The 20,226-nt window shown below is 41.9% G+C and overlaps 1 protein-coding gene and 1 long non-coding RNA gene across 7 annotated transcripts in view; one reads left to right on the forward strand and one right to left on the reverse strand.

Annotated features, from left to right (window-relative positions):
- The window catches only part of DNAJC5 (DnaJ heat shock protein family (Hsp40) member C5), a 50,389-nt gene that overhangs the window by 7,706 nt on the left and 22,457 nt on the right, over positions 1–20,226 (forward strand). Inside the window, exon 2 of one of the 3 annotated variants that reach the window (XM_083744773.1) lies at positions 14,971–15,061. The gene's annotated coding sequence lies outside the window, so the exon portion shown is untranslated. Of the gene's footprint in view, positions 1–14,970; positions 15,062–20,119 lie in introns of those variants that run through there. The other 2 variants (XM_083744775.1, XM_083744777.1) reach the window with 2 other exon arrangements.
- LOC310847231 lies at positions 7,389–20,119 on the reverse strand. 4 transcript variants are annotated; one of them, XR_014565697.1, is made up of 4 exons: positions 19,865–20,119; positions 14,954–15,151; positions 8,955–9,418; positions 7,389–8,436 (listed from the first exon to the last, which is right to left on the reverse strand). It is a non-coding gene; the product is annotated as an uncharacterized lncRNA (long non-coding RNA). The 4 variants fall into 4 exon arrangements; XR_014565698.1 differs by having other exon boundaries at positions 7,389–9,135; positions 9,250–9,418; positions 19,865–20,103; XR_014565699.1 differs by having other exon boundaries at positions 7,389–9,418; positions 19,865–20,077.

The following is a 20,226-nucleotide window of genomic DNA, read 5'->3' on the forward strand; positions in this document are numbered from 1 at the left end:
CGATTCCCTGCTCCTCCACATGCAGCTGCTGGGTGACCTTGGGCTAGTCACACTTCTTTGAAGTCTCTCAGCCCCACTCGCCTCACAGAGTGTTTGTTGTGAGGGAGGAAGGGAAAGGAGAATGTTAGCTGCTTTGAGACTCCTTCGGATAGTGATAAAGCGGGATATCAAATCCAAACTCCTCCTCCTCCTCCTCTCTGAAGTGGAGTTTTAGGGTACCCAGACTCAAGAGTTACTGGATTCTACTCCTGATGGCCCCTTTATCTTTGAAAAATCAGCTTTGGGTGTGTGTGATGAAATAGAAGGGCAGAGAGGAGGTGTATAACCCATTCCCTACCTGCTGTGTTTCTTCTCCAGGTCACCCACTCCCAGTCACATTTCCCTTGCAGGATATCAAATGTGTTTTGGGGGCAGTAAGCAGATGTTTGGAGCCTAGCTTGAAGGGTGGCCAGATTGGTGGGAGATTCAGAGCAGAAAAGTGGGTGGAGAAAAGATTAATATCTCTTCCCCCCCCCCTCCCCTTGGTATTTCTCTGCTAGGCATGACTTCCTCATGGAGATCCTTTTTTGGGTGTTGGTGGTAGGAAACAGCCGTTATAATGAGTTACAAGCAAACATTTGTAATATGTAGCTCTGTCCTTTTCCAGACACGGACAGCCTTTTGAAAAGGTTTCCATAGAGAGGTGTGCATAAGACCGTATTGTTGTTGTTGTTTAGTCGTGTCCGACTCTTCGTGACCCCATGGACCAAAGAACGCCAGGCACCTCTGTCCTCCACTGCCTCCCGCAGTTTGGTCAAACTCATGCTGGTAACCTCGAAAACACTATCCAACCATCTCGTCCTCTGCCGTCCCCTTCTCCTTGTGCCCTCCATCTTTCCCAACATCAGGGTCTTCTCCAGGGAGTCTTCTCTTCTCATGAGGTGGCCAAAGTACTGGAGCCTCAGCTTCAGGACCTGTCCTTCCAGTGAGCACTCAGGGTTGATTTCCTTCAGTATGGAGAGGTTTGATCTTCTTGCAGTCCATGGGACTTTCAAGAGTCTCCTCCAGCACCATAATTCAAAAGCATCCATTCTTTGGCGATCAGCCTTCTTTATGGTCCAGCTCTCACTTCCATACATCACTACTGGAAAAACCATAGCTTTAACTATACGAACCTTTGTTGGCAAGGTGATGTCTCTACTTCTCAAGATGCTGTCTAGGCCTGTCATTGCCCTTCTCCCATTCTTCCGTATTACACTGAAGTAAAAAAATTCACAGAGCAGGTTCAGAGTTAGTGTCAATTCTTGCTCTTTTCTCTTGCTTATCAGTGTGTTACCCCAGATTTGTTAGCCTTGGGGAAACAGGTTATTAAGGGAGGTTGGTTTTTTTACTTGTTTACTACATGCTCTCAGTACAGTGGGTACCTCGGGTTAAGAACTTAATTTGTTCTGGAGGTCTGTTCTTAACCTGAAACTGTTCTTAACCTGAAGCACCACTTTAGCTAATGGGGCCTCCCGCTGCTGCCACGTTGCCACCGTGCAATTTCAGTTCTCATCCTGAAGCAAAGTTCTTAACCCGAGGTACTCTTTCTGGGTTAGCGGAGTCTGTAACCCGAAGCATCTGTAACCCGAGGTACCACTGTACAGTGTTGAGGATGCTAGCTTGAATACAATGTGTTGAGGAAGCAGGGCAGAAACAAGCCATAGTTGCAGACATAAATTTGAAAATGTGGTGGCAAACATACTGATATGTTAGTCTACATCTGTATTAGATTTGCTTTTAAGATTTTTTAAAATCACTTGTTTGCTGCTCTGGGCTCCTTTCGGAGGAAAAGTGGGATATCAATTTAATAAATAAATAAAACACCAAAAGCAAGGAGTAGAGTAACAAAAAGAAGTATGTAGTCCATCTTTGAAGATTCTCATTATTTGTCTTTTCATCTTTCCCCGCCCCCCCAAAAGGCTTATTTATGATTTCCGACAGTTGTGCGTAACTGTATCAGATTTAAAGATCTTGTAGAAATGAGACATGTCCCAGTTTTCTTCGCCATCTGCCAATTGAATGAAAGCAACAAGAAATCTGCTTGTTTTGTGTACTTCACAGAATTGTAGAGTTAGTTGGAAGGGATCCCAAGGATCATCAAGTCCAGCACCCTGCAGAACTGGCAAAAATAACAGATAGACTCAGAAAAAAAGACAACAGAGACTTTGAAAAAGATTGGGAACCATTCATAATATATCTGCAGAAACAAAGAAAGTCAATAGGCTTGATGGCAGGATTTAAATAAACATCCACATTAGCAGCATCAGAAAATGTTTAGAAGATAGTGAAATAGGATGGTGTATTTACTTTTATTTTTATGTTTTTAGGTTCGATGTTATTAATAACTTTTTCTGTTGAGAGATAGCAAAGTGGGTGAAAATAGAAACAAACCAGAAGCGCATGTTGGGGGAAGTCTTGGAGGGGAGGGAGGAATGTATAGTAAATGTTAAGAATTTGAGATGTATGAAATGAATGAAAAAGAAAAATGAATTAAAATAATAATAATAAATAAAGTCCAGCACCCTGCAATGCAGGAATCTCATCCATGACAAATAGCCATCCAACCTCTGCTTAAAAATCTTCCAGGAAGCAGAGTCTGCCACTTTCTGAGGGAGTCCATTCCATTGTCAAACAGCTCTTAGCCACCAGAAAGTTCTTCCTCATGTTTAGTGGAAATCTCCTTTCTTTTAACTTGAAGCCATTGATTTGGGTCCTACCCTCTGGAGCAGAAGAAAACAAAGCTTGTTCCATCTTCTTGTGACAGCGCTTTAGATATATTATCTTATATTATATTAGCTCTACCTCTCTTTTAAATCAGAACCAGTGAGGGCGGTGAAGGTCCTGTGTGAGTGTCTGGAGGCGGTTGGAGGATGGATGGCGGCTAACAGATTGAGGTTTAATCCTGACAAGACAGAAGTACTGTTTTTGGGGGACAGGAGGCGGGCAGGTGTGGAGGATTCCCTGGTCCTGAATGGGGTAATTGTGCCCCTGAAGGACCAGGTGTGCAGCCTGGGAGTCATTTTGGACTCACAGCTGTCCATGGAGGCACAGGTCAAATCTGTGTCCAGGGCAGCTGTTTACCAGCTCCATCTGGTACGTAGGCTGAGACCCTATCTGTCTGCGGACTGTCTCGCCAGAGTGGTGCATGCTCTGGTTATCTCCCGCTTGGACTACTGCAATGCACTCTACGTGGGGCTACCTTTGAAGGTGACTTGGAAACTACAACTAATCCAGAATGCGGCAGCTAGACTGGTGACTGGGAGCGGCCGCCGAGACCATATAACACCGGTCTTGAAAGACCTACACTGGCTCCCAGTACGTTTCCGAGCACAATTCAAAGTGTTGCTGCTGACCTTTAAAGCCCTAAACGGCCTCGGTCCAGTATACCTGAAGGAGCATCTCCACCCCCATCATTCTGCCCGGACGCTGAGGTCCAGTGCCGAGGGCCTTCTGGCGGTTCCCTCATTGCGAGAAGCAAAGCTACAGGGAACCAGGCAGAGGGCCTTCTCGGTAGTGGCGCCCGCCCTGTGGAACGCCCTTCCAGCAGATGTCAAAGCGATAAACAACTACCTGACATTCAGAAGACATCTTAAGGCAGCCCTGTTCAGGGAAGTTTTTAACGTGTGATATTTTACTGTATTTTTGGTTTTTATGGAAGCCGCCCAGAGTTGTTTGTTTATTATTATTATTATTATTATTATTATTATTATTATTATTATTATTATCTTAGTCATCCTCCTATACACGTTCCAGCTTATCAGTATCCTCCTTAAATTGTGGTGCACAGAACTGGACACAGTACAAGTGTGCAGAACTGAGACTAGCCTTTATTTTTTCAAATATGAAAGAAGGTCCTGTCTCTCCCATGTGGTATTAAGGTTAATTTACAAACTAAAATCCTGCTGGTGAAATGTTGCCTTCCTGTTTCCTGTTGTACATGCTGTTTTGGTGTGTGTGTGGGGGGGTAGTAACATGTTTTAAGGATGCCAAATGCAGGACTAACACTGCCTCGCTTATGTAACATAGTCTTTAATTCTAAAACTTTCCCAGATAAAATATCTTGCATAGTTGCCAGTCTGGTTACTAACAGGGGCTGCTAAAAAGCAAGTGTGCTAAAAATGGTCCATGAATCACCAGCTGTCCGTAGACCTGACAACCTGCTGAATGAAGCACTTTTGGGGAAATGAGCACCAAGGAGGGAGATGTCCTAGCATGGATATAGTCTGAGAACTGCTGCCGCAGAATATCGGTGGAATTGAGTTCACAGGCAGTACTGTAATAGCACTTGCAAGGATGCTGATAAGATTGTGCCTAATAGTATAGTAGGTGCTTAAGGCATCCTAAAAACTGCCAGTCTCAAAGCTTTAGACCGCCAGCTGAAATGAAAGTGATATTTCATAATTTAATTAAGATTTTGAGACGTCAATTTATCTTCAAGCTTTTAAATTTTGGACTAGACAGCTTTTGTATTCTGAATCCCCTCAAATTTTGAATTGGAAGGTTTCATTTTAGCTTTTTTTCATAGTCACCACTCCTTTTTCTTAATTCACATTTTAATCTTATTTTGGTGGTGTTTCATCAACCCCTTGTCCAAGCACTATGAGATTTCTTGCTAGGTACTTGTAACTGGTCAGACGTGAAAGTTCACTATAGACACAGTGACTTCACACTTTGATACCGTGCATTAACTATAGCGTAAGTGGAAAAATAAACAAAATAAACTGTTTTAGAGTTGCAGTACTCCTGTCACTCATGTAATTGATGCTTGTCTGAAACCTGGTAGTTTGTGTTTATTAAAAGCCTGGCAACAGTTATTCTTGCAGGCATAGTGCTGAACTGTGGTTTATTTTCCTTGACTACTGTTTATTCAATTTCTTACTTACCACATCAGGCCTCAGAGCAGGGTACAGCAATTTAAAATTCAATATTTAAAACCGTCTAAAATGAATTATAGCCACAAGAATAGGGTAGGCCCTAAAAATCTATATTTCAGGTATCAAGGCCGGATTAGATGTTTATTATACCTCTATATAAAACCTAGGTTAAGGACTGCTTCCAAGTACCTCCTTTGAAGTGAATCTTCATGAAGTAGTTAAGCATCTGCTTCATTGAGGAAAGTATGAAAAACTGTTGCCCCACTTACCCAGCCTCTGTGCTTGCAGGTGACAAGTTTCATGGTTGACTTTTGTATGCTCTCAGACTTAGCTCAGTAAACTAACCAATGGCTTCCATGACCCAACTTGGATATAATGATAAACTGCAGTTTCGTGCTATGTGAGGGAGCCTTGGGCTTGCTCCTGTCTTTGGGGACTGGAAGCACCTGCTTCCTGTTTTTCCTCTAACCTCTGTTTATTGTTATAGCTGGAAAGGACAAACTATGGTCAGCTTTAATGGTGGTTTATTAAAAGAAGGAAGGATTGAAACTGATTTATGGTCTTGGCTTGTAATAAACTATCGCTTAATGCAGGGGAACTGTCACGGAGTTCTACTCATTATTGATTCAGAGCAGAACTCCGATGTATAGTTAGCAGAGTAAAAACTTAAATATGTTGCAGGATTCCCAAAAAAATAGACCAGAGGCAATTAATTTCACCCAGCAGAGCTTTACTGCTATTGAAGGCAAATGAGCATAATGGTCACAAATCCAATACATTCAGGATTGGCACTGTCCATAAGAAATCCAGTTGCAGCAGACTTAACTTAAACTTACAACAACTTATTATGTCTACAGAACACCACATCAGAAGGAAAAGAGATAGAAAGAGAAAGCGAAACCCATGCTCCTTCTGACCTCGCCGGAAAGAGATAACAGAACCAGCTTAAGCCAGCTGTACTCAGTTTCTCCAAAGGAGTAACCCAAACATCATGAACCTTCTGCTTGTTTCTTTCACACACAAAGCTCCCAGAACCTTCTTGAATTAATTAGAATAGGAAAGATTTCTACACATCAGATCAATACCTCCTGTACTAAGAAATGCAAACTAACAGGAACTTGTGGCGTTCCATAGATTCTTGGATGCTCAGCTTCCAGCAGGTCCTGCCGGCATGGATACTGGTTAGGTGTGATAGGAGTCCCTGTAGGTCCTCTCCAAAATACATTGTAAGTTTGGAGTCATCCAGGGTTAAGGCAACATCCAGGGTATTGGTACCATGGTTAAGTGTAACATTTGTACTGAGCTTCGGTGTTCCCTAGAAAATGCTGTACCCAGCATGCTCATAAATCAGCAATATATTATGTTAAGTACCCAAGGGAATATTGTTGCTACCACTTTCAAAATTCCTAAGGTGACATTTATTTATTTTACATATAGAGAGAAACTAAAAATAAGACTTAGTTGGCTATTACTGTTAATCTTACTTGACAGAAATTTGAAATATATTTGATCCCTAACATGGGCATTTCTGAATTCTCTGCTAACTTTTTCTGAGTACAGACATGTATTTAATGGTGTTTGTGTTTGTGTGGGGCCAGGCTGGAATAATCTCCAGGTTGTCCAGAAACCTGAAATATTTCCTCAGCCCTGCAGCCCCCCCTTTTTTTTTAAAAGCCTGGGTTCTAAACCTGAATACAGTAGAACCTCTACTTAGCCTCTACTTGGGCCCAATCCAAGTTGTGACCTTGGCAAACCCGGAAGTAAATACCGGGTTTGCCGTGATTCACGCACATGCAGAAACGGCTTCTGCCATTTGCGCATGCGCAGAAGCGATTGCCGGATCGACTTACGGAACTGATTACATCTGTAAGTAGAGGTTCCACTGTACTCTGTGTTTCTAAGCCAAAGCAATGGGAGAAAATGAAAGGAAAGAATATCTCAGTTGGCAGTACATGCAGTGCAGGACACTTTATCTCATTTATGAGCTTGCATTGCCTGGTAGTATTTGACCACAATGTACACTTTTCTTACTGGCATTATAAAACTTGAAGAAACTTGAAGTGGCAAAAAAGCACAGCTAAGGTTAGAATCTTTTGAATGCCACACCCTTACAAAAATGCATGAGCATTGCACTGTAGTGTGTGATTCGGTTTCCCTTGTGCAGAAGAAACTAAAACAGCTGGCAGGATGGGAACTGAGTTCCTCTTTCTCTGTGTGTACTTTGCCTAGACACATTCCTGCCTAAACACCCTTCTTCGCTTCTACCCAGTGCCGCTTCAATTCACCTTCCTTTGTTTTGCAGTTGGAATGATGATCCAAGCTTTATCTCCTTGTATCCTGTCTTGACATGTCAAAATATACCAGTACCTTCTGACTTATGGCAGGACTAGAGATTCATGAACAGGATCTCTCACTGTTTGTTTGTTTGTTTGTTTGTTTGTTTGTTTGCTTGGGTTATTTGAAAAAGTTAATAGCACTTTGGGAAGTTCCAAATCGGATTGAAACAGTGAAGATGCGGGAGGAGTGTGAGTTTAACCCTCCCCTTCCAGTCATTTTACCAATTAAAATATATCCTCCCCAAGCTGACGTTTGCCCCATGGCAGGTCACTTGGTGCAGACCGTGCCCTATTAATTGAGGAGAAAGCTATTTAGCACACAAGCTGATAGCAATATAATATCTAAAATAGATGGTGCCCAACACCTACCCTCCCATGAGATAAGCACTGGGGTAAACCTTCAACTCAGTGGTCTTGTTCTTCTCAGTGACATGTAAGAAATTCTCAATTGTATTGCTCTCATAGGCAATACCAGGAACCAGAAGGAAAAAACCCTCTTGCACTCTGCGAAGAGTTTGAAGTCTTCTAAACATAGTCTTTGAATCCTTTACTCTCAACCACCTTCAGTCCCCATTTAGCATTAAGTGACTCCTCACTCTTTATTTCCGGAGCTGCCACCAAGTTTGACAGCCTAATTTCATTCATAGTCTTATTGGAATACCCATTCATCCTTGCAGGCCTGCACTCTATTCACTAAGCAACTAATCTCCCACCATTCCAAATAAAGTTGGTTGGTTGAGATTCACCTTTGAGCAGCAACACTTTCATTTACCCCAGAGTATTTTGGGACTGACCCTCTTACAAACATGGGGTCCTTTTTATAGGTTACATGACCAGTAGTATTTGATATAGCTCCATACTTCTGTGTCATCCTTTTTAAAAGTCAGGATATGCTGATGGTCTTTCCAACATCCTGTGATGAAGAATTCAATGAATTAAGCATGTGTTGTTTTCTGTCTTGAACCTCCCACAGGAACCTCTGTGTCCTTATCTGTCCTTTGCCTAGAGCTGGACCACCAAGGGATCAGTCACGTCATATTTTTGTTCTTGCAGATCTTATTTAGTGGTTTTATCTGTTTAAAGTAGTCATCCCGTTATGGTAGAGTAGAGAGGTTCCTGGTTGTAGAACAGAGGCAGACAGGCTTAAGGCTGGCATGACCTACTCTGCTTTTTTTTACTAGAATCCTGAGTTACATCCATGGGAGCTTGGTACATAAAATATAAAATGTATGTTAAAGTTACTTATAAAAGTCTGAAGCTAAAAGCAAGTTAAACTGAAAATATATAAGTAAAACCAACAGTTTAAAATATTTAATAAAGCTGCATATTAAAATGCATGCCAGAATCACTTGTTAGCAACATGTGCTAACATGGTTGCTGTTCTGAAATCTCTCCCTTGGTCTTTTGCAGGTGGCTATAAGGAAACATTGCACATTAAATAGTATGATTCACACTTCCACCTAGCATCCTTGCCCTTTGTAAACAGCCTCCTTTCTCAAAAAATCAGCAAACCAAACTTAAGGAGGGAGTGTGTTTTTCTTTCACTCTTGTCTGATGCATCTATAATGTATGCATATAAATCATTGGCCCTATGTGTGCCTGAGATTCCGGGATTTTGAAGGTGTCCTAGTGAGTTAGAGGAAAAAGGGGGGTGGGGAAACTTCTGAGTTTTCCAAAAATGAAAACGTTGACTGCCATTTCAGTTGCTGGATCTTATTCTTACCTTCACCGGTAGGGTCCCAAAACCCATTTGAACAGATTTTCGAGGGTGCATGGGAATGGGGAGCACAGAGGAGGGTGAAGTTCCATCGTTGAAGCAGACGTCTGCTTCCTTGCTTGCAGCTCATTGTCAGGAGATTTTGCTTCAAGACACTGTACACAGCCAGTTCTCCTATTAATCACACCTTTGAAAAGGAAAAGCCATCAACTACAGTATACATTGCTTTGCATAGGCCCTGGCTGGATGTTTCCTTTGCTACTACATTTGGAAAGACTGCTCCGGTATTAGTGTAGCTTACCCACATTGGAGGCGCATCCTCTTGCGCACTTGACACCCTGCCAGGCCTCTCGCTGCTGCCCGTGGTGCGCAGTCTCATGAAGTCACTCTGACTCTGCTGGTGCTGCTGATGTCACAGTCTCTGAGCTCTGCTCTTAGCGCTCTCGTTTCACATTCATAATCTGGTGATTCTAGGGCAGAATAAAGCATTAGGCTTTTTATGCGAGCAGGCGGGTTTCAGGATCACGTCAGTCAAACGGCTCTCGAGCAGCAGGCGTGTATCTGCTGTTTAGCTGATAAACAGTATATTGCTAGTGTATTTTGACATGTTCATATTGTAGTGGAGGTTTCAGCTTTAGATTTTATATATAATTCATATTTAGGTCAAATAACAACCGTTCTTCTTGTCTTTGTAGCTATAGTTGTTTCTTACCTTCCATCTTTAGGCTATTCCAAGTGGGTTTCTGCTGACTCTTTCTTTCTCAGTACATAGAAGTACTTTATTTCTTTTTTTCCTTACAGGATCCTTCGGAAGGATACGAACCATCTATATTACCTTGGCACTGTTTTTTCATAACCTGGGCTGGTTACATATTTAATTAGGTCCCAGCTTTTTGGGGATAGTTAGCTACACTGTTTGAGGTGATAATATGCTGCGTTAACTCTTGCACGGTTTTGATATATTAAAAACTAGCCAGCATCCACTCAAAGCCACCTGCATGATATTAATGCCTGTCATTGCTGGGAGGCAACTGATGTTCGTTTTCTTTAGTTCCGTTTCTGCTTGCTTTTTGTATTAGAATCCTAATGTAGTTTTTAAAAAAAACTTATTTTAGAAATAAGTCAGTAGGCAGCCCAGCTTGAAGCGCTCTCTTCTAGATGACTTGTGTTTTTCTTTTAATAACTTTCCCCAAAAGAAAGACTTCATTGGTTCTTTCATTTAACCAATTCAGTAATTTAGTCTGTGAAATGGAAGGCTTTGGGACTTTCTAAAGAATTTAATTTCTTTAAATAAGCTGAAGAAGTGTGCATGCACACGAAAGCTCATACCAAGAACAAACTTAGTTGGTCTCTAAGGTGCTACTGGACAATTTATTTATTTTTTATATATATTTCTACTGCATCAGACCAACACGGCTACCTACCTGAATCTTTAATTTCTTTAACATCTTATTTTTTGTAGTGTCATATAAGAGTTAGAATGCTACTTGCTATGGTAACTGCTATTCTACCTTTGGTGAAAGCCCCTCCCAGTGGGGGTGGGGGTGTGAAGGATGCTTGGGTTACTACTGAATCCCTTCAGAGTGTGCATAAGGAGGGAGCCTTTCATGCACCGCATGAGAGGTAACTAAACTCTCCACCCTGCATTGTTCGCTCCCTCAATGCTTTTTACCAGTGTTTTCAGGGTGGGGGTGAGTTCACTTATAACAGGAGAGGCAAAAGCTGTTTCAGGGACAAAGTGCACTTGGAGGAGTCCCAAACCACCCCATGGTGTGGTTTAAATCATTCTGCCCCCAAAGCATGACGGTGTGATGTCCCTCTTATGTCTACTTGTACTCAATATCAGTGTGTCATATGTACATGGAGTACAAGGTCACAGGCCTTTATAAGAAGTTGGTCAATTAGACTTAAATGGCTAAATTTTAATCCACTAAGCTTATTAGAGCAACAACATTTGGGCAGCGGTAGTTAAACTTGTCACAAGAGTCTGTGTAACCTGTGAAACAAGGTTAATGATGATGGTTAAAAATATGTCTTAGTGTGAGCTAGTTGGGGGCCATAATTAAGCTGAAAAATTGTGGCCATGTGTATGTACTAGATTGCTCCAATTAGGTGATGGAAACATAACCTTTTACCTAGGAAAAATGAGTTTAAACAACTCTGGATCCTCAGCTTCTCATAGTGTGTTTCTAGGCCAAGAGACCCACTAAACACACAGATTGGTCATGTTCATATATCACGCTAAGCTGTACTATGGCTTAGTGTATATATACACTATTTTCTGTGAAGAAGGCAACAGCCATTTTGCTCATCTCTGGACTGTATAGATTGGACTGGCAAATAATCCAAGGCTAGTCATACTGTGTCATCTGAACCCAGGCTTGCCGTTAAAGTATTTCCTCCTAAACCATGATTTGTAGCCAAGGTTGAGGAGGAGAGACTTTAACCGCAATCCTGGGTTTGCACAACACTGTAAGCTAAATCTTGGTTGAGTTACCATCCTGTGCTGAACTAAAAATTCTGGGGGGAGCAAAGCGACTGCAGGCTCTTTGTGGGGAGCCAGCGTGTTTATATGGTCATGATAAGACACACTCTCACACTTACTATGATGTGAAGACCTGGCTATTGCCTCTTCCCATGTGGATTTCTCAAAAGAGCTCAACAACAGAGCACCCAGAAAGCAGTAAGGATGATTTGAATCAACCAAACAAATCATTTGTGTTTTGTCTCTCTCCAAGTTATGATTCGACAGTACTTGATATGATTCAACAGTGTTATTTCCTCTGGGTGAAGGCAGGGTGGTTTAGGCTTGATACAAAGCTCCAAGGTCTGCTGAAAAATAGTTTTGAGGCAAACATTTCTCACTTGGGATCTATTCTGAAAGAGGTCGGCCAGCCTGATGATGCTAGCAGTTTGCTTCTGATGCTGATGAACATGTCCATAATTTAAAACCTGGCATGCTGAACTTGGCTGTAGAAATGTCCAATATTTCCGCTATACAAGAAGTTTGGGTCGTTGAAACAGGAAGGACTGCATTACTAACTGGAATACTGGTATGCTGCTGTGCTGTGGGTTAAACCACAGAGCCTAGGACTTGCCGATCAGAAGGTCTGTGGTTCGAATCCCTGCGACAGGGTGAGCTCTCATTGCTAGGTCCCTGCTCCTGCCAACCTAGCAGTTCGAAAGCACGTCAAAGTGCAAGTAGATAAATAGGTACCGCTCCGGCGGGAAGGTAAAACAGCGTTTCTGTGCGCTGCTCTGGTTTGCTAGAAGCGGCTTAGTCATTCTGGCCACATGACCTGGAAGCTGTACGCCGGCTCCCTTGGCCAATAAAATGAGATGAGCGCCGCAACCCCAGAGTTGGTCACGACCGGACCTAATGGTCAGGGGTCCCTTTACCTTTACCTTTACAGGAGAGACTATTCAGGTCCTAAGCTGGTGTCTGGGGGCAGTGACTGGCTTCATTAGGGCCAATAAACGGGGCAACAAAGTAGGATCACATAATGCCAATCCTGAAAGCATGGTACTGTGGTTGCCTCTGAGCTATTGGTTCCTGTTCAAGGTGTTAGTCTTAGTATTAAAAGCCCTGGACAACTGAGGGCCTTAGTACCTATAGAAACATCTTTTCCAATACTTGTTGACTTGTGCCTTAAGATCTGTGATGGAGGCCTTATTCATAGCCCCACCATTAGGCATGGCCTATTAAGTCACCGCCGGAGGAACCCTGACTTTGGACCTCTCCCCCTGTAGAATTGTGTTTGTCTCCTATGGTGATGTAATTTTGCCTGGACCTTCGGCAAGGATGATTTGGGCTGATGACCTATTATTCATTGTTTTTTGTACTGCATATATAAACTCTTTTACTGATACCCACATAAAAATGCTTCTTAACAGTATTTTAATTAGATTGTTTTTATCTAATTTTGTACCACTCTGGGCTCCTATGGGAGGAGATGCTGGGTAAAAAATATGATAAAATACTTTCATGTTTCAAAATTTATTATAGCAACAATATTTAATATTGTCATTGGGTTGTATCCATTGTTAGACATACTTTGAGTAGATCCATTAAAATAAGTGGATGTGACTAACTTGGAACCACTAACTTTAGTGCATCTACTTGTGAGTAGAATTTAGTTTCCCCTCCATCTGTTAATAGCATCAGGCATAGCTGACAACAAATCAATCAGTTTTTTAAAGGCCAAGTGTTACTGTTAGCAACCTAGGATGACAATATTTTTTTCTGTATACCTACTGCCCCTCTAGCATATGAAGATACTTTATTAATTTCAAGGCAAGTAATATGAGTTTAAAGAAAAAAATGTGATTGTAGAACCTGCAGTTTTAGTGCAGTCAGAAATTCTGTGCAAATGGAGGAACTGAAGAAAAGTAGATTTCAAAGCATTAATGCTGAATTGTGATTTTTCTCCTCTCATTTGGATGTGTGTGGAGGGGAGGGACCAATCTCTTCACTGTATAAAATACAGTTTATGAAAATATAGTCTGAGTATTTGAAACAACAGAAAGATTATTCAGTAAACAGAGAGCTTTATGTTAATCCAAACCTCTGTCAGTAGGCTGGGATCTGAGACTGTTCCATCCTAGCAGGGAGGCTATGTGCTCCTTCCTTGCTGACATGTGCAGTAAGCATCAATGATGGTAAACAGACAAAAAACTGACATAAAAAGGGCAATAGAAACCAGTAGGAGACCATTACAACCTCCCAGGAACACTGTTACCGACCTTAAGGTGGCTATTCTTGAGCACAGATACTTCAAAGGGAGACTCCAGTGTGAAACTCCTGAAATACAACTGATAATGAATTTCAGTTTAATCACCTGTGATCTGAATAGGAATTAATAGCCTTTTATCTCACTAAGGTGTTCATTAGATTACCAATTCCAAGACGTCAATGGGCACAGTCATGATTTCACATAAATACATGTAAGCTGTAACCGAAATGACAGTCTTGAGTTTCCTTCTTATCTCGCTACCAACATTTATTGTTGTTTACACCCATTTGCTGCCATTAAAAAAAATAATCTAGTTCTATTCCTTTTTAATTTTAGCTGGATGGCTAATTAATTACATCATCATGCATTCTCAACCATGAAAACAGAGAGAGAGAGAGAGAGCTGTCTGTGGCTGTTAACAACCCACAGCATTGTTTTCTACAGTGAAACTAATGCATGGAACCTCATTGCACATTACAGATTTCACCACAAAACCTCATGGTGTATTGTCAACCAGCCATTTAATCTAAGTGTAACCAGAACAATGAAACACCATGGTGGATCTGCAGCAGCACAACCGGGCACCTTCAACTGCCCCAGCTGCAACAAAACATGTCTCTCCCATATTGGTCTCTACAGCCACAGCAGGCGCTGCGACCTTTTCAGCAGTTTGACTTCACCCCCAAAGGTGCACCCCTCTGCTGCCTACCGAGACAGACAGTTGCCAACCACCAGAACAATGGGATACACTTGTTTGAATCACTTGAAATGCCTTTTTCTTTAGGGTTACTTGTAAGAGTATCTCATGTGGCAAAGGCCAAAGGTTCTTGCCAAACCCTTTTAGTTCATGCTTTAAAATCTTTCATGTGGGATTTTGCTGAAAGGTTGCAGTCATTTCGCTCATCTGATTCTGCTTGTTCTAATCAATTGCACAAATTAGAAGCTGCCGAATATTATCACTGACCATATTGAATTCTAGTGCTGTAAGAGACTTCACATCAATGGGAAGTCCAAGTCACCCATCATTCTTACTTGCTTGTAGAAATTTGCATGCATTAGCTATGCAAACTGCAGTTGCTGGAGATTATATTTTTCTGTCAATGAGTAAAGTCATAAAACTGTCTTCTGGATCATTTAAATCAGTTATTATTAAGCAAGAAAGAATTAGATTAGTGTGATTATAAACATTTGACATTGTTAAATATTCTCTGCCCCATTTCTGTTCTGCCAACACACAGTGTATTATTAGCAATCTGATATATTGTTGTTTACCTGTGCTTTGTCCTTAGGAGAATCCTGTTCTGGAACCTGAAGGCTGAATTTTTAGGATCCCACATCTAGGATCTAGCTTGGCTGTTTCATAAGGACGGATTTGTTAAGGCAAGTGAAGCCTCTTAACCTCTGTTAAGAGTTTGAAAATCTCAGCTCTCTGGCAGATGATGTGACAGGAGCAGAAAGCAGTTTGGTTCCCTTCAAATGCAGCAGGTAGAGAGATTCCATCATTGCTTTGTGGGAGTTGGTAGAAGTGGAGGAAGATAATTTTTCTAGTTAGCACTAGTTGCAAGGACTGCATCTTGGATTAGCCTTATAAAGCTATTGTACACGAGTTGAACCACGCTTGAAAATTGCCAGATTTTAACTTTTATTCTTAATTAACATTAAGCTGGTTGGCTGTATGTTTGATCCTGCACTGGCACTACAGGTTGGGAAAAAGCAATAGTTAGTAATCTGTCATATTATTGAGTCATTTTATTGATTAAATAGTTGACTGAAAAAGAAACAACCCTTTTAATTTCATTCCTGTAGCCATCCCTGTTTCAAAAGTTCAGGGTGGGCAACTGCAGTTTTACTCTTATTCCTCAAAGGTCCAGTAAAAGAATGTATTACAATAACAAAATGTGCATTGCAAAGTTAGGTTTTAATAGTAATGTGAGGTGAGAATATTCTCCGGAGAATGAGAATATTCTCGAGAATATTCTTTGCTAGAAAATTCTCGGGACAATATTGTCCAAAAACTGTAAATTCTAATGTTTTACAATCAGTTTTACAACCAACATTTAAAAAATCTAGTAAATAATAAGTCAAGCTGTGATATTGCCAGTGTAAGTAATGAATAATGATTTCTATTTTTTGATCCAGTTATATTACTGGGCATTGTGTCATTCACCATTGGTAGTTCTGGAATGTGAGCTACATAATTCGATGAACATTTGAATTTGTATGTATTTCAACTATATGTAATAGCCTCCCCCCTCCCCATTTTGGTATGACCTTTTTCTTAGCAATTTCATACCGTTGGCCATACAGTATGATATTTTTTTCACAGAAAGTACCTTTAATGCTTTGTACATTTAAAGTACCTATGCCTATACAATTATGTGTAGCAGCATGTAAGGTGGTCTTGATTTAAACAGTTGATGTTTCTATATTTTTATTTAGTGTCAGTAACTGGTTTTTGTAGTGCCATTCAATGGTACAATATTCTCATTAATCGAGAATATTCTTGAATAATCTACAAAAGATTATTCTTGAGAATTTAACATCACTAGGTTTTAAATTGAATGACGACGACGATGATGATAATAATTTATTATCTATACCCCGCTTGTCTGACTGGGTTTTCCCAGCCACTCTGGGCGGCTTCCAACAAAAGATTACAAATACATTATAAACACCAGTCATTAAAAACTTCTGTAACTAAATAAGACTAAGGAGTTCTGACATCTAATGTGACCTGAGTTCTGGAACAATAACCTTTGAATGCACAGGATTTAACAGGTGCTGATGTGCAAGACTCATCCCTTGTTTCCACAACTACCATATTTTTCGCTCCATAAGACGCACCTGACCATATGACGCACCTAATTTTTAGAGGAGGAAAACAAGAAAAAAATATATTCTGAATAAAATGTTGTACTATACTATTTAATAAACTACCGGTATATCAGAGTAATAGGGGACGCAGGTGGCGCTGTGGGTTAAAGCCTCAGCGCCTAGGACTTGCCGATCGAAAGGTCGGCGGTTCGAATCCCTGCGGCGGGGTGCGCTTCCGCTGCTCGGTCCCAGCGCCTGCCAACCTAGCAGTTCGAAAGCACCTCCGGGTGCAAGTAGATAAATAGGGACCGCTTACCAGCGGGAAGGTAAACGGCGTTTCCGTGTGCGGCTCTGGCTCGCCAGAGCAGCGATGTCACGCTGGCCACGTGACCCGGAAGTGTCTCCGGACAGCGCTGGCCCCTGGCCTCTTAAGTGAGATGGGCGCACAACCCCAGAGTCTGTCAAGACTGGCCCGTACGGGCAGGGGTACCTTTACCTTTTATATCAGAGTAATATTTCAACCATGTAAAGTGAACAGCAGTCAACAGTGGCATTAAGAACCATCACCACTGTTATTAACAAATGAAGAGAGACTTTATCCCCTAGTAAGGGGGGCAGGCAATGGAAATATATGAGCTTCCCACATTGAGTCCCTTAGATCTAAGGACTGTATGGTATGGCCCTACACAATTATTTTAATAAAGCCAAAAGAAATGGGACTTTCTTCCTTTTTTGTTCATTGCAGAGAGCTCTGGGGGATTTCATATGAGGGAGGAATGGGGGAGAAATCTGATTCAATTCCCATTTAAAGTTTAACCTACCTAATTCATACCTTTGTACACAACACAAGGACCAAACCACAGCTGCCCTTCAAATTTCACACTTCTGCAAAGGAAGGCACTACTGTCCCGGCGAGACCAGTGGTGGAGGGAGGGTCTTGCGTGGCGGCACGTCGCCTGTGGGGACGTGGTACGTTGCCCACGCGAGCGTCATCCCAAGGGGGTGGCCGAGTGCGGGGGCAGAGGGATTACACAGGTACCACTGTGCTTGCTTTACACCCATGTAAGTGGCTCCTGTCCCGCTTTGATGCTTTAAAGCGAGCTGTTTAGGAGGGACGGACGGGAGCCATAGCTCCCATTCGTCCCTCCTCCGTGCAGTGTTTGCTTCAAAAGGCACACAGACATTTCCCTTTACTTTGTAGGAGAAAAAGATGTCTTATGGAGCAAAAAATATGGTACTTGTTATGTATGCAGTTTGAGAAATCTGTAATGGCGTGCAAAGCTAGTTTTGAAGGGTAGAAGGTGGTATGCTGCATTGGCATCTAAGTTCTCAAGAGTGATAGAGCAATAGAGAGTGACATGCACAATTAACTAATAGACATTGAAATAACAGTCTAATAAAGTCAGGATCCCTCCTAGTTTACCGTTGATTAACACAGTCCTTTAGATGCTTGGGTTTCCTCATTGCTTGAACTATGGGCTCTTTTTCTCTCTTAACTCAAGCCCCCACCAGCTGTGGATCAGTATATGCTATCTTTTAGCTATGTCTATTAGCTATCTTTTAGCTAATGTATCTATTAGCTTTGTTTATTAGCTATCTTATAGCTATGTCTGCAGAAATGATTTCAGGGAGGTCTAATGCACATCTGTCCCATGCAATCCACACATGATTGACTTTGAAACTACACTGGCCTTTTACCTGTTATCTCGAAGGAGGGCATCTGGGACCTCTGTGGACTATTTCAGCCTGTATAGCTCAATGAATAAAGTTGGCATGGGTTTTTCCTGCGCTCTTTTTTAAAGGAATTGATGCAGCACTGTTGTGCTAAACTGGGAAGTGTGCCATACCAGTGTGCCCTAGGTGATCCCTCTGTAATGCTTCTTTAAAGAATCAGGCATACTTTCTGACATGGTTAATTTGGGGCTGGGAGCCGTTTCCCCCTCGGAATAATTCCTGGATGGTTTGAGCCATGTACGTTTCTTTGCTGGCTTCTTATTCATAGCCACCTGTGCATTTACAGGGAGCACTTTGTGCAGCATAATTCTGTATACCAGAGATTAGTGTGCTGCTATTTATGTGTATAGCTACAAAACGAGCCACAAGGGATGCTAGCATTCTAAAAGGCGTTGGCATTTTATAAGAATATGCTATACCAGCAGAAATTAACAAAGCTATTACTTTGGGAGGCGAGAACGGAATCCCCTTCAGTCTCACAACCTTTCCTGCATGCATAGGCCAGCAGTTGTGCTTGCTGTGGCAAATGTTCCATCATACTCAGATGAGTGTAATGAACCCCAGCCTTCCTTCCAACCTTGGAGATGGAGGCTGAGGATTATCCTCTTCTCCAGCTTTGGTGGTCGGGAGGAGAATGGTACAAGGGAATGCTGAGGCTACTGCTGAACTGTCAAGGCACTTGAAGCAACGAAGGGACATAGGACAGAGCTTGCCATGCCATAGCTCTCATGCAGGCCGTCTTCCCAACATTATTAATCTCCATCTGCCAACCACCTGTTCCCATGGTTTGTTTCCATCTATGGCATTTTGGTCGCTCCTCTTTTTGTAGGAACACATGATTCTGCCTTACTCCGATTCATTTCTCCCAATTGATCTAATCCAATACAATCTGCTGTGGGGGTGGGCTGTTGTTTTTATTCGCTACTATTTTATGTGCTTCCATATTGTAAACCACCCTGTAATCCTCGGATGAAGGGTGGTATAGAAATTTAATACATCAAATAAAATAAATAAATTACTGATAGCAAGCTCTCAAGGCCTTAGGCAGAGAGATCTGTTTTGTTGCTTAGTTGAAAATGCTGGGGACTCAGCCTACGTCTTTTATGCATGCCAGCCATGTGCTGGGCCACTGAGCCATGGCTTCCACCAAAGGTAGCCCTTCCCCAACTACCCATTTCATTCTCTTCATAATAGTCTTTCCCAGTGCTTCTTTTCTAAAGAAAATGTTTAGGGTTAATCTCATTTTCCTACTCATATTGAAATGCTGCCCCTCAAAGAGGCCAAACTTAGATTCACAATAGGTTTAGGGATATGCTTACCCCTGTGTCCCCCCCAGAAAAAAGCACTGGTCCTCCTTGTATCTGACCTCCTCCCTATGCCATATGAGCCCCACAGTTGATTTACCATCTTCCTTCTTGCTTCCTTTCTCTCTCCCCACACCTATCATTAGTCAACTACTCTTCCCTGGCCAGTTCCCATATCTTTGGTCTTTAGATGCTTCCCCTTCCATTGCTAGCTATCCTGCTCACTCTACACCTGTCCTTTTCACACTCTCCCCCGTCACAGACAAACGTCAGTTGTGGGTTCTTCTCCATTTTAGTTGTCACACACTCATTCTGGGCTTGGGGTACTAACCTTTTGGCACTGTCATCTCCAGCCAGTCTTTGCCTTTTGTTTCTGTGGTTCCTTTGCACATGGTCCGTTTCATAGCCTTCAGCCCTATAATCTTGCTGGGGCTTCATCACTTCTGAGCTTCAGTTGTGCTGCCTCTCCTTTGCAGCCACCGATGTTCATTGCTCCTTCAAAATTTCTTTGGCTCTTCTGTTGCTTGTTCCATTTTGTGATGTCAACCAATTCATTGTGATATCAGAGCTCCCATTAAGTAGTTGACAGGTCATTCAGCTTCAGAAGAAAGGAAGTGTTTCACCCAACAGGCTTCTTAGCAGTTGGCAATGTTGAGGATGGTCACTGAATTGAAGTTCATTGATTCCACGTAG

The sequence above is a fragment of the Podarcis gaigeae genome (genome assembly GCF_964106915.1).
Source record: "Podarcis gaigeae genome assembly, chromosome: 6".
Classification (NCBI taxonomy): Eukaryota; Metazoa; Chordata; class Lepidosauria; order Squamata; family Lacertidae; genus Podarcis; species Podarcis gaigeae.